This window comes from Megascapheus bottae, chromosome X, assembly GCF_031878675.1.
Source record: "Megascapheus bottae isolate mThoBot1 chromosome X, mThoBot2.hap1, whole genome shotgun sequence".
Taxonomy (NCBI): Eukaryota; Metazoa; Chordata; class Mammalia; order Rodentia; family Geomyidae; genus Megascapheus; species Megascapheus bottae.
In genome coordinates this window covers 28,471,611-28,485,836 of record NC_143547.1, presented here as the reverse complement: position 1 = coordinate 28,485,836, position 14,226 = coordinate 28,471,611, and the positions used below count along the sequence as shown (strand labels likewise).

The 14,226-nt window shown below is 42.3% G+C and overlaps 1 pseudogene; it reads left to right on the top strand.

Annotated features, from left to right (window-relative positions):
- The first annotated feature begins 279 nt into the window (after positions 1–279).
- Positions 280–786, top strand: LOC150040662 (chromobox protein homolog 3 pseudogene; annotated as a pseudogene).
- Positions 787–14,226: the final 13,440 nt, after the last annotated feature.

Genomic DNA, 14,226 nt, shown 5'->3' with positions numbered 1-14,226 from the left:
ATGGGGCGATGTCGTTTTTTCTGACAGCAGCTTTTCTATTTCTAAGAAGCCAAATTGAAGCTAAGGAAGAGAGTATAGTATTGTACAGAGTACAGTTTTTAGATAGCAAGCATGCTGATATAGGTTGTTTCACATTTGAGTAAGACTCCTGGTTTTTGTTTTTCCAGGACTTACCACAAAACATTACAGAGTATCGGTACATGAGCCAGAGTCACTGCAGAATTAGAAACCACATCATCTGACATCATTAATAGTAGATCTTCACATCAGCAATCCAAAATGGCCCCCAAGAAAAGAATACTACCGAAAAGAAGACTGACACCATATGGAAAGCGTATAATATATCCAAAGCCAGAGCCTAAATTATTTGCTGTGGAGAAAATTCTGGACCGGCGTGTAGTAGAGGGCAAGGTGGAATATCTCCTAAAATGGAAGGGGTATTCTGATGCTGATAATACCTGGGAAGTAGAAGGTAACTTACATTGTCCAGAATTAGTTGAGAATTTTCTAAATTCTCGCAATGCTAGTTTATCTGATGGTAGCCGATCAAATGAGCAAAGAGATGCAGGTGACAACCCAAGAGGCTTTGGCAGGGGTAGAGAGCCGGAACGAATAATTAGTGCTGAACAGAGTAGTGGAGGGTTGATGTTTGTCATGAAGTGGAAAGATTCAGATGAAACTGAGTTGGTGCCAGCAAAAGAGGCTAATGTGCGGTGCCCTCAGATTGTAATTGCTTTTTATGAGGAGATAATAACTTGGAATTCTTCTGAAGATCAAGCTCAGTAAACATATGATTTGTTAATACATACATGTGTACATGTATGTATGCATATGCATTTTGAATTACAGTTGAGAACAATAACTTCCTTATAATGAAATAAAATTTGTTATGTTGGTTTTGAATGTAGTATAGAAGATGTTGTTGAGATACTGTTTTTGTATCAATTCCACTGGATACTTTGAACAAATAAAATAAAGGCTTTTTATAGTTGCTTCCACTTTCAAAAAAGAATATTTGCTTTCATGGTATATTTCATCTCTTTCAATAACAAGTTTCTTTAACTGTTAGGCAATGTTTTGTTCATGACTTAATCATAATGACTTGTCTTTTACTGCACGTTGAAGGACTACCCTAAATTTTTTGTGTATTCATGTATGTTTATGCATAAAATACAGTGATAGTTTACTGTTTTTATGACTTTAGTTCTTAGAGTTATTGGGTACCAAAATCAGGTCCTTAAAAATGCTAACATTAATGTGCCCCTGAGTAACATCCCTCTCACTGGTTTTGCTATTTTTTAAAATTACAAATTTGGATTTAAGTTAAAAAATAGACTCAATATCAGCTATTGTTGGTGTTGAACTTGCTAGGTAACCAAGCTGGCCTCAAACTTGACTACTTCCTGCCTCTGACATTGATATTTTTTTTTTGCCAGTCCTGGGCTTGAGCTCAGGGCCTGAGCAATGTCCTTGGACTTTCTCAAGGCTAGAGCTCTACCACTTGAGCCTCAGCACCTCTTCTGCCTTTTTTCTATGTATGTGGTACCAAGGAATCAAACCCGGGTCTTGATGCATGCTAGGCAAGCACTTTAACCGCTAGGCCAAACTCCCGGCTGACATTGATATTTAAATACAGCATTTTGTTTGCAAATTTCTCTGAATGAAAATCACTACTAATTACCAAAAATTTCCTCCAACCCAAATGAGAAAATTAAGATAAATTGTTTTTCTTTAATGAGGTAAGCAAAACTAAGTGGATATTGAAAAGTATCTGTAGTGACATATTCCTGCACAGAATATTGGAATTGGTATACTACAAGCTCATGAATCCTGGGAAATGTAAGTCCTGGCCTATGGAAATACAATCATCTTAAAGTGTAAGTGAACAAAAAATGTCTAGGAATATAACTCTACTGGTAGTCTGCCTTCATATGAGCTCAACCTACACTAGACCTCCCTGCCACCCCAAAACTAAGACAAAGCATTTGATTTTTCTGTTCCATCCAGTCTGGGTATATTTCATCATTCTTACTGAGAGATCAATGGTCCTGAGTTGTTAGGGCACATTGTCATATTTTGAGCTATTGAGCTCTTTGCTGAGAGCAATATGGATGAAAGTATGAGCCTTGACTGTAGCATCAGTAGATAGTTTCAGTCCTAACCTCACATGAGTTTCTGCTGGCACTACTACATCAAAGAAAAATGGATCCTACCCAATGGATTCAGTGTCAGAGTTCAGCAATCTAAATTTTGTTTGTCATAGTTCCTCTATGTAGTAATGTGGGAGATGGCATGTTTAAAGTGGTAACTTCCTGACTCTGCTATGGAGTAGGGTACGGGGTGAGGCAGGCTATGACCACCTCTGGGTATGTATTGATGAGAATAGCTTTGTAGAGTACACCTCTGGACTCTGGTTCAGCCTCCCTTTTGGATGATGCCACAAACCAGTGCAGAAGGAAACTATTTCTTCTGGCTGCTTATGTCACTGGGATTCTACATTCAGTCTCCACTAGTGATTCCTAAGAGAAGAGGCTAGGGTCCCCATCACCATTCTCTGGATGGCTACAGGTAGAAAAGGTTCCTGAAGTTTAGTCACTCCATTTAATGTGTGAAGACACAATGGTATTATTGTTATATTGTTCCAGTGTTGTCAAAATATGTTTTCTGCTAGGTCTGATGGCTCAATTTTCCTACTCTAGATACTCAAGGTACAAAATCTGGGACTCATAATTTGAACACGGGCCAAGCAGGGGTTGACAACAATCTCAACAAAAAAGCAGTTGATTGAATTGGAGGCACTGAGAATGTGAAAAATTGACCCCCAAGAGCAAGAAAGCAAGATTAAATTGCACTAATCCTTAAATAGAGTCTAATAAGCTCCCCACCTACACATGCACAGACATACAGACATACACGTACAAACACAATGGATCTAAGTTTGGTGGTACATGTTGTGCTCGCTTGTAGCTGCAGTGGTACAATGCTGGTTTAGCGATAGAAACTAAATTATTTCTTCTCCCTCCCCTAAGAAATATTATATTTTCCCCTATGCTACTGACTATAGGATGCCTAATTTGAAAGGTGAGGACCAATTTCACTGCTTGTGCACTGTAGGAAAACTTAGGCTACTAAAGACTCCATAGTTAGCTTTCACCTGCAGTGTCGGCTATGCTGAGGGATCTGTAAGTCCAAAACACACAGGAGCTCTCTTCTCACAAAAGGATTTACCTGCTAGTATTTTGTCCAGTTACTTGGTCCACAGTCCCCAGATCTTCTTATGATGAGGCCATCAGGTAGAGATAAGTGGTATGACAGTTGCTGTTTGGGAGCAGGTTTAAAGTGACAGCTCTGGCCTCCTTCTTCTACTGTGGGTTCCTGAGTCAGGCCTTTTGAGTTCCTCCCTAGGTGTCCACTGATGCTAGTAATTTGATCTGAATACCCCCTGTCCCTCCTGCCTGATACAATTGTGGTTCCATCGTCATTTTGATTTCCCAGCTGGCCAGCGGGTTGAGAAAGGAAGTATTTCCCAGGAGTGGGTACCACTTGATCTCAGACAATGTACCCCAAAGGAGCATGGTTTCTGCACTTGGCTGACTATACCATAATGTAACCAATGACTCTAGTTCCTCCTGAGTATGTGGTGGTCAGGGGGCATTTTATTTCAGTAGGGCCTGTGTTGTTCACATGGTAGTTCTGTTGGCTATGGTACCCAATCCTGGTATCCTAGCTAATTTGCAAGTAAAGGCCAATGTAAGTGCTTCCTTTTACCTATGCCCAGGTAAAAAGTTGGAATGGCCTCAGTCTACCCCCAAAATCAGCTATGAGCATTGGTGACATGGATCAAGGAATAGTATGAACCCAAAAGCAAGAAATCTAAGCTAGAGTGGGCAAATTCCTGAACCCACATCCCAGGAACACCCCAGACACACCAAGCATCCTGGTCTGGTGGAGCTTCTCTAGCTAAACTTGAAGCTCCCAATGGTCTAGGGGAAATTGTGAGACCTAATTCAAAATATAACTCAAGGCAAATGGCTGGGTTGTAAGTACAGGACCAGTTTATTAGCACAAATCTAAAGAACACTCTCACACACACCCCTACAAAAAGTCACACTAAGTTCTCCCTATCTCCCTTTCTGTGTTTGGTTCCTTACCTTAATTGGGAAGATGAGGGGAAGGGGTTGCAATTGACTGAATAATGATTCTTAGGACAGCTAAACAATGTGACAGGGAAAGGCCATGTTTTGTAGTTTGAACCACCACCTACAAAGTGTGCAGATGCCTTGTTAGAGCACTAGAGGTCTTGGCCGCACACAAGTTCTGAGTTGGCAGCATGAAATAGCCTCCTAACTATGTGCCAGTGGGAGGGTCCAGACAGGTCGTCCTGGGTCTGTTGATGGTGGAGAGGAAGGGGGAGACCAGTTCATGTTTGGGAGCAGAATGAAAGTTTCAACTGTGGCTCTCCTCTGCTTCTGCTATTGACTGTAGAGTCAGGAAACCTGGATCCTTCTCTCATTATCTAAGAGGGTCAATGGTAGTTCAAAATACCTATCCTTCAGCTACCTGGTGCATTTGGGTTCTCAGTCCTCTTGAGGCAATGCCACCAGCCAGTGAGGGATTGAGAGTATGAGCCTAGAAACGTGATGCCACAGTAAATAAGGGATGAATCTCAGCTAAAGGAACCTGAGAGTCATAACAGGGATCTTCTCCCCAGCTGCAGCCATCACATGTGGACAGAAGGCTGTAGGATAAATTAATTTTTGGTGACAGAGTAATGTATTTTATTATGTCCTATATTGTTAAAATGGTTATTTTGGTGACTGGGATTCTCATTTTATTCTGGCTAATACTGGGCCATAAGCATGATTGCATGATTGTGTGTGTGTGTGTGTGTGTGTGTGTGTGTGTGTGTGTGATAGGCACATGGCCAGGAAAATACAGGATTTGGATTTAGTTTTTCACAAAAAGTTGTGGTGTGCATTGGTTGTGTGGGCCACGTTACAACTATAATAAGACAGTAAAACCCAGAGAGCAAATCCCTGCATCTGTGAGCCAGATGCAGTGCAGCAAATAGACATTGTCTTGACATGATGGTGCAACTCTTGTTCAAAGATAAAGCAGAAGGCAGTTCAGGTATTATTGTGGGCCATTATGGGAACCCTAAGGGAACATAAAAGGTCTGAGGGGTGTGCATCCACTGGTGAAGCATTGGTGCACTGGTGGGATGTGAGTACACACCTGAATATCTCACAGCCCCATTACAAGCCCCTCCGATTCCTCCTGTGTGTGATTGGTCTCTCACTGCGTGGTAGGGTGAGTGGCAGGAGTGGGTGCTGGTGGAGTGTATATTAATCTGAGCACCTAGATCATCCAAAAGGTCATGAGGACTTATATATGTGCATGGTGTCATAAACCTGTCTGTCCTGGTGCGCATGCGCCGCGGGGGGGGAGGGGCGCTAGAGTTCTCCAAGGTGGGCGTGATGTTGTCTGGCAGTGCCGAGCGCTGAGGCAATTGCCGCCTGGCTGTCGGCCGCGTGGCATCTCCAGAGGTCTTATCTTCAGTGGGTGGTTTGAAGCCACGGGCAGGGAGAGAAGAGCGGTGACCAGGGGCTGTGTGGGAGCAGGGTTCGAGTGGGGAGGAGACTCTCTTCTGGCGCTGCGGGCTAGGCCGTCGGGGTTCCTGTCAGGACCCCGGATGGCAGCAGTAGGGGAGAAGGCGTCTCGGCCCTCGGCCTGGAGCCACTGGGGTGCGGCTGGCTCTTGGACGGAGCCGCGGGGCGGTGGAGGGGAAAGGATGTCCCTAGGCCGCGTGGGGACCTGGGGCCCCTCAGCGAATGCACCCCGAGAGGAGGGAGGGTCGTGTGGGGACGGGGAGTGGAGACATTGCGTGCGCGCTGATTCTGGGCCTTCCTGTGATTGGAGTCGCAGATGACACACAGAGTGCAAATGTGAACTTCTGAAATCTTCCTAGGGGAAGTGAATATGGTGTGTGTGGGGGAGGGCATCACTGCCTATAAATCACCACTGGGAGGGCCAGATGTTTTACCCAGGTAGGTGCTATCTTTTGGTACCATTGAGGCTGAGAGAACTGCCTTCTCTCCATTTGCCACCCCCTCTTCAGTTGTGATGATCTCATTCTCATTTGGTGTTTTGGTGATGTCCACAGGTTGGTATGTGGCGGGTGACAAATGTATCTTTGAGAGTAGTTTTAAAGTGCTAACTACAGCTACCTGCTTCTGCTCTGGGATCCAGAGTTAAGCAGTCTACGTTCCTCCTGTGCTATCTAATGATTTGAACACATGTTTAGTATATATGTCCCTTCATACGTGGTAAAATTGGGATTCACGTTGGCTCTTGGCTTATAATGGCAGCCCATGTAATACGAAAATACTGTCCCAGGCTTCTTGCTGCCAGTCTTTCATCTGAATTAAGATTAATGCTGCCTGAAAAGAGGAGCACATTTCTTTCACCTGAATATAGTCTCCAAACAGAATGGAAAATTCCTTTAAAAAGTTACTATGTGTGTTTTAATGTATGTGCACAATATTTTCCAGAAAGTGAACTCTCATAATGAAACAGTAAATATAAAAACAAAATTATGAATAATCAAATTGTAGAAATGAACGTAAGTATTCTCTTTTCTAATTTCTAATTTCTTTTAAGCCCTGGTGCTTGAACTCATGGTCTCAGTTCTGTCCCTGAGTTTCTTTGACTCAGGGTTAGCTTTAAATATTAGGTTAGTGGGGAGCATCTCACTGCCTTTCCCACCCAGTCTGGCTTCGAATGGTGATCCTTAGATCTCAGCCGCCTTAGAAAATAGGATTAAAGGAATGAATCCCCAGAGTCTAGTTTCTGTTTTGTTTTTTTTTCTCTTGAAATAGGTCTTTTAATTCAGCCTACGTGTGCCTTGAACTCCTGATACTTCATCCTCTGCCTTCCTATCTTTAGGACATGTGCTTTAACACATTCATCATATCTTTTGACTATTTCTCAGTTTACATTATGGCTTTATGCTTCCTTAGTGCCTGTAATGGTTTCAGTCTGTTTTTCCCATGCTGGGCTTATTCCTGGGATCATAGCTACTCTTGGGGGTGAATGCCTTGAGGACTATGCTTTGATGTCATCCAAATAAACTACTTTTTCAAATCTTATCTCAATATAAGTTGGCACAATGTAAGTTGCATATGGAGGCAGTATCTCCAAGCTAACCTGAGAAAATTAGAGAGTAAATTGGAAAAAATAGGTATAGCAAATACTTATAAGGATACCTGACTTTAGTGGTAGAGTGCCTGCCCCTGAATACATTTCTGTCATTGTCAAAATGAAAAGGCATCAAGAAGAAGCCACAAGATTTTCTATTTCCTTACTGTTCTCTCATTCATTTGGCCATGACCAAGAGAGCTTTCTTTTTTTCATATATTTTTTATAATTAATAGAAGGGTCACATTATACTCACCAGATAAAGGGTGCATTACTTCACACACATTGATACCCTTTCTCATGTCTTGGTCCCCATTTCCTTCCCCCACCCCCCGCAAGAGAGCTTTCTTTGGTTTGTTTTTGTTTGTTTGGTTTGTTTGGTTGACTGGTATTGAGTTTCAAGATCACAAGGATTCAAGCTCCCGCTATAAGATGTATAGAACATAAAATAATAAGGACCTACCTACCCATGTAGATTAGACCTGAAGAACTGAGGTTCAAAGACAGCCCAGGCAGTAAAGCCTATGAGATTCCACCTAATGCTTCCATTAAAAAGGGAAGGATGAACCAGGCACCAGTACCTCATAGCTCTATTCCTAGTAACTTAAGAAGCTTAGATCTGAGGTTCTGGTTCAAAGCCAGACTAGCCTGGAAAGTCCTAGAGACTCTTTTCCATTAACCAACAATTAGGAGGAAATGAAGTTGTAATTCATGTGTTAGAGCCCTAATGTTGAGAAGAAAAGCTCAGCAACTCATGCCCAGGCCATGTGTTCAAGCACTAGGAAACACACATTTACATATACACACATACATACACACACAAACACACACACACACACACACACAAACAGAGGTACACAGATAATAATTCTAGAGCATATCCTAGATGAGCGTAGGGAAGATTCTAATAATTTTATAGTATTAATAATTATATGCAATCATTGGTTTAATTTTTTTCTCGTGGACCCTTAGACATATGCAATTTATTCTTCTTCTTGCAACTGCCAAGGAATCATAAGTCACATAACTTCCACAATTATACTCATCAAAATGTTTCTATTTTAGGGGGCATTGGGGTTTAAATTAAGAGCCTTGCCCTTGCAAGCTTGGTGTTGTACTACATAAGCCATGCCCCAGCTCTTTTCTTTAGACTGGATCTTCTATTTTTTTGCCCAACACTGGCCTGGATTGCTGCTCTTCTTGTATTCATGGCCTGTCATGTAGCTAGGATATGTACCTCTACACCCAACCTTTTTTTTGCCAGTCGTGGGCTTGAGCTCAGGGCCTGAGCACGGTACTTGGATTTTCTCAAGGTTAGAGCTCTACCACTTGAGCCTCAGCACCATTTCTGCTTTTTTTTCTATGTATGTGGTACCGAGGAATCGAACCCAGGTCTTCATGCATGCTAGGGAAGCACTCTACCACTAGGCCAAACTCCCGGCTCCATCCAACCTTTTTTAATTAAGATGCAGTCTTGATAATTAAAAATATTTTTTTTGCCTATGCTGGCTTCAAACTTCAGTTCTTCTAAGAGTTGCCTCTTGGCAATGTGGATTATAAGCCTGAGCAAACACAGATCCCTAGCTTTGTTTTTGTTTTTGTTCCAGCCCTGGTTCTTTAGCCCAGGGCCTTTGCAGCCTAATGTTGGGTTTTGTGTTCAAGAATAGTGCTCTGTTCCCACTATTGGAGTTATTTGGAGAAAAGAGGCTCATAGTCTTACCTGCCCTGCCTGTATTTGAACAGAGATAATCAGATCCCAGTGGCTAAGTTTATAGGCATGAGGCACAGGTCCTTCTTTGTTTCCTCAAACATCACCTTACACTTCACAAAATTTTAGAAAAAAACTATTTTCAAGCTAGTCATCAGTAACTCATGCCTATCATCATTGCTACTGAGGAGACTGAGATCTGAGGATTGCCATTCAACATGACCCTGGAAAGCAAAGTCCACGAGACTTTCCCTTATTTTTAATTAACTACTCAAATCCTCAAATATCACTGTAGATCAATGTGGTAGAGAACAAGCCTTGAATACATATCATCAGGCACAGTGCCCAAGCCCTTATTTCAATCAAGCCCCAGGACTAGCATACTTGGCATGTGTATGCACATGCATGCACGTGTGCTTGTGTGTGCACACGCACACACACAACCTTTTCAGATTTCACTATATATTTCTTCTTATCCTAACTCACGATGCCTGTATCTGCTACTCTAAAACATAAAGAATCTTTCCTTTCCTTAATGCTAGAGGACCTTGTCCCATGGAGATAGGCAGATATATGGAGTCTGAAATCAAGGATCTTCATTAAATATTGTCCTTGAATGAACATCAAGAGGGCAAATTGAATAAGGGAAAGGCTATATATATATATCTTTATATATATCTATATCTATATCTTTATATATATATATATGTGTGTGTGTATGTGTGTGTGTGTGTGTGTTAAGGGATGCTCTCTAGCCTGAAGCCATGGTGTTTGATACCTGTCCAAGGGTCTTTATAAAGACCTATGGTAATCTGAGCAGATTATAAGCTTTATGTGCGAAGTAATGGGACTTGTTTACCTAATATATATTCTTCCTATCCTTTCCATTGCAGCCTCAAAATTTCAGCATGCTTAGTAACAAGGCTCACCTAGCCTCTCTTGAAGCAAGGATATCCATTTGATTCAGGTCTGGTAAATAAGTTGTGAGAATCTCATGATTTGGGCTTCTAAGACAATTACTGTTTTCTGGTTGGAATTAGAAGTCTTGGTAGGCCTTTAGATGTTTACCTGTTTCATAATTAGTAGTGGGCAGAAAGCTATCTTAGCCACAAGAAGAAAACACATGTTTAAGACAGCAAACAGAAAGGTAGAAGGAGCCTTGTGAGTTGAAGACACAGCAGAGATTGCATTGGAGACCAGCATGTGGTTTATTTTCTGGTCTCAGCTGACTCTCCTCTTCTCTTTCTACCTCTCTTCTGCAGTATTCACCTTAGCTCATCATTCAGTGTCCCTAGGGTACTGTAGTCTCTTGCAACAGATTTATATTTGCATTCATACAAACACTATTTGCTTCAGGCAGTATTTGGTTGCCCAAAGCCAAGAGGAGGTGGGGAGAGAAGTTTGTCTATAGGTGCACAGAATGTTGTGCTCTTTTGGAAAAGTATGTCAAGTTAATCAAAATTTGAGGAAAGCTATGGTGACTCACCCCTTTTCATCCTACCTACTTGGGATGATAATTGGAAGGTTATGGTTTGAAGCCATTCAGATGAAAAATTCCACTAGGGTCTACCTCTCATTAACAAGCAAACGATCAGGCTAAATGTAGTAAAGCTAAAGTAGTAAAGCTCTAGCTGAACAAGAACGGTGAGTTAGAGCAACAGGCTCTCAGTCCAAACTCAGGTCTAAGCACACCCCCCACACTCACACTGTACAGCAACAAAACAAAAAGCCCTCAGGATTAACAAGAGGCCTAATTGTTTTTTGCTATATTTCATAGAATGTTCACAATGACTTCAGAGCAGATTAGGCAAGTAGACATTTGATGCTGGTGGAAGCCTTCACAGGTGGTTTGTAGCAGAGGTCAGTCAAACTCAGGTGTGATGTTTCCCAGGTCCACCCTTGGTGTTTGTACCTTTGCCCTGAGTAGTCCTGGAGGATGGGCAGAATTTGAAGCATGAGGCAGGTATATAGAAATGGATTCCAGGTGTGGAAAAGAACAGAAACAGTGACTAGATTTCATCAATTACATCCCATCCACCAGATGCCTCAAAGAGAAATTTGTGGTCTTTAAACAACTATTTGTTAACAACTCAATATCGTGTGACAGTCAACTTGGGATATCTTATTTTCAGAAAATACAAGGCAAGTACTCACTATTCATCCAGCCTTGTTTTTTCCTCCCTACTCCTCTACCCTGTTTTTGTGCTTTCTACCTTCTTTCTCTATCTTCTTCATTCTCCTCCATATTCATTGTCTGTCTCCCTTCTTCTTCACTCCGTTCCCTTTTCTCTTTCTTGTTTTTCTTACTTCCTCTCCTACCGTTATCTGTCTTCTTGCTCCTGTATCTTCATTTTTTCCTTTCTTTTTCTCCTTTCTTCTGGATCTTCCACTTATTTTCATCTCTCCATACCACTTCCACACCTTTCTTCCTCTCTCCCTCTCTCTCCCCTTCCCCACTCTCTCTTCCTTAGGTTGAAGCCATAGTATTCCACATGACAAGCTTGGATTCTCCCAATGAGCTACACCTGAACTTCTTATTCCCTGTTTCAAATTTTCTGTGTGCCAGCCCTGGGGCTTGAATTTAGGACCTCAACAATGTTTTTTTTCACCCTCTGGGCTAATGCTCTGCCTCTTTCGCCACAACTCCTCTTTCAACTTTTGGTTGTTACATAGCCATCTCTGAGGTGCATCAACTTTCCAGCCTGGTTTGGGTTTGAACTTAAATTCTACGATCTCAGGATCCTGAGTAGCTAGGATTTTAGGAGTAACCAGCACACAGAATGTTTCACATTTTTGGTCTTCAAGTAAATGATTGTCCTTTACTTTAACTGAAGAGGCTTAACATCTGGATGATACAGGTATCCAATGATGGAGTTAGAGAGACATTTCAGTTATTTAAGAGTTCTAAGACAGAAAGTGGCACAGGATGATTCAAGCATAGTGATAAAGGAGGAAGACTCTTGAAGAAGGCATCATCCTAGTAGGTAAATTCTGTCTCTCCCCGACTAAATAGATATTCACAGGCTAATGGCACACTTTCTATCAAGAATCCCACTCCATCAGACCTCTAAACAGATAAAGACTTACGCCGACTAAGAAAGAACTAGCTCCGTGGACAGCCAGAGAAAAGAAAAAAAATATGTAAAAAAGAGCGAGCGGGCTCCCCCTGCTGCTCAGCAGCAGCCAGGCGCATCTGGCAAGCCCCTCCAAGAAAACCTGCCCATGAAGCAAACCTGAACTAAAAAGCCGGGACTACAATTGAACAGTATCTGAAAATTTCGGGTCCCACATGGTCCCCAGGGTGAGCGGCTGCCCCCGCCAAGACCACAGGAACACACAGCAGCCGCTAGCAGTAGCTAGCACCACCACGCCTCACGCTCTTTCCGCGCCGCCATTGCTGCCCGGACACACTAACCTGCAACCAGCTAGAGACGCCATGGAACCCAAAGCGACCCAGCATGCCGGAGATGTCTTCCAGATCCAAGCAGGTCTTTGCCACCTGCACCCCGCAGAGCAAGGCTACTGACCCAGCCTAGTGACTGTGGCTTTCCTGTGGCTGGCCCAGCCAAGCGAACGGAAACCCCACTGAGAGCTCGCTGCTCATTGGCACACATCAGTCAGCTATCTAGCAAAACACCAGCTTCTTGAGTATCCCACTTGGGACCCTTCCCTAGGGATAGCCAGATTTCTAGGGAGACCCAAATTCTTCGGACCAGACCTCCCGCCAAAGAGGAGGGAACCTCTCCCAATGGGAGAACAGGCTCATATTCTCCAGGTCCTAAAATCTCGTGTTGTAGCTCCGCCCCTGGGCAAGGAAACTACAATTCCCAACTCCCTCCATTCTTCCGCCAAAAGGCCTGAGAGTAGGGGAGCTCCAGCCTAGCAGAGTGGAGCATGCCCCGCCCACAGGCCAGCACCCAGATCAGAAAGATATCCACCTGGACCAGCACGCTATCTGATTGTCTCAAGCTAAAGACACTCAAGCCTCCCAAATAAACTCAGGAATTCTGCTTGGGCGCGTGCGCGCGCGCGCGCGCGCGCGCGCGTGTGTGTGTGTGTGTGTGTGTGTGTGTGTGTGTGTGTGTGTGTGTGTGTGTGTTCTTTGTGTGTGTGTGTTTTTTTTTGTTTTCTTGTTTTGTTCCTGTCATTTTTTATTCTTTTGGTTTTTGCCTGCTGTTTTGTTTTTCTTCCTCTTCTTTCTTTTTCTCCTTTCTTCTTCTATTCTTGTTTTTGTTGTTCCTTGCCTCGTCCTCTTCTCCCTCTCTTTCCTCGAACTCTCTCTTCATTCATTCCTAATAACATTCTGGCTCTCTTCATCCCTTGAAACATAATATTTCCAATTAAAAGTGCACATTTTAAACTCAGACTATTCTTTTGATTCCCCAGTCCCATATATCACAATCTCACTACTTTTTTTCATTTTTTTATTAAAGAATTTATTAACATTGATTTTTACATATTTCAAATGACATGTTTAACAAACGAGTGTTCAAAAAGGGAATCTCTATATACAATCACTGACACTTAGTTTTTAGAACATAATTAAAATTAGGCTGAGGGTTTGTATATCATATCATGGACACATATTAATTTATGAAATAAAACATGTCTATAGAGTCATAAGTTTTTATATCTATGTAGTTATGTTTATATTTCCAATACCATGTCCATAGTATACAAATATTGAATTCTGGCTCTTGTACTGTTTGGATCTAATAGCTACATATTAAGGATACCATGCACCTTTTGTTCCTTTGGTCTTGACTTCTCTCACTCAACATGACTTGCTCTAGATTCATCCAATTCCCTGCAAATGACATTATTTTATCTTGTCTGTTGGCTATGCAGAATTTCATTGTGTATATATACAACATTTTCTGTATCCATTCATCTGCAGTAGGCCATCTGGATTGTTTCCATCGCCTGGCTATTGTGAATAGTGCAGAGATGAACATAGCTGAGCAGGTGTCCTTATTATATATTGGGTTATGATATTCGGGGTAGATGCCCAGAAGTGGTATGGCGGAATCATAGGGAAGGTCAATTTTCAGTTCTTTAAGAAACCTCCGCACTGCTTTCCAGACTGGCTGAAGTAGTTTGTAATCCCACCAGCAGTGTAGTAAGGTTCCTTTTTCTCCACAACCCTGCCAGCATCTGTCATTGTCTGAGTTCAAAATCTTCGCCATTCTTCTTGGGGTAAGGTGGTATCTTAGGGTGGTTTTTATTTGCATATCCTTTATGGCCATGGAGGATGAACATTTTCTCATATGCTTTTCTGCCATTTTAATCTCTTCTTTTGATAAGTCTCTCTTTAGTTCCCT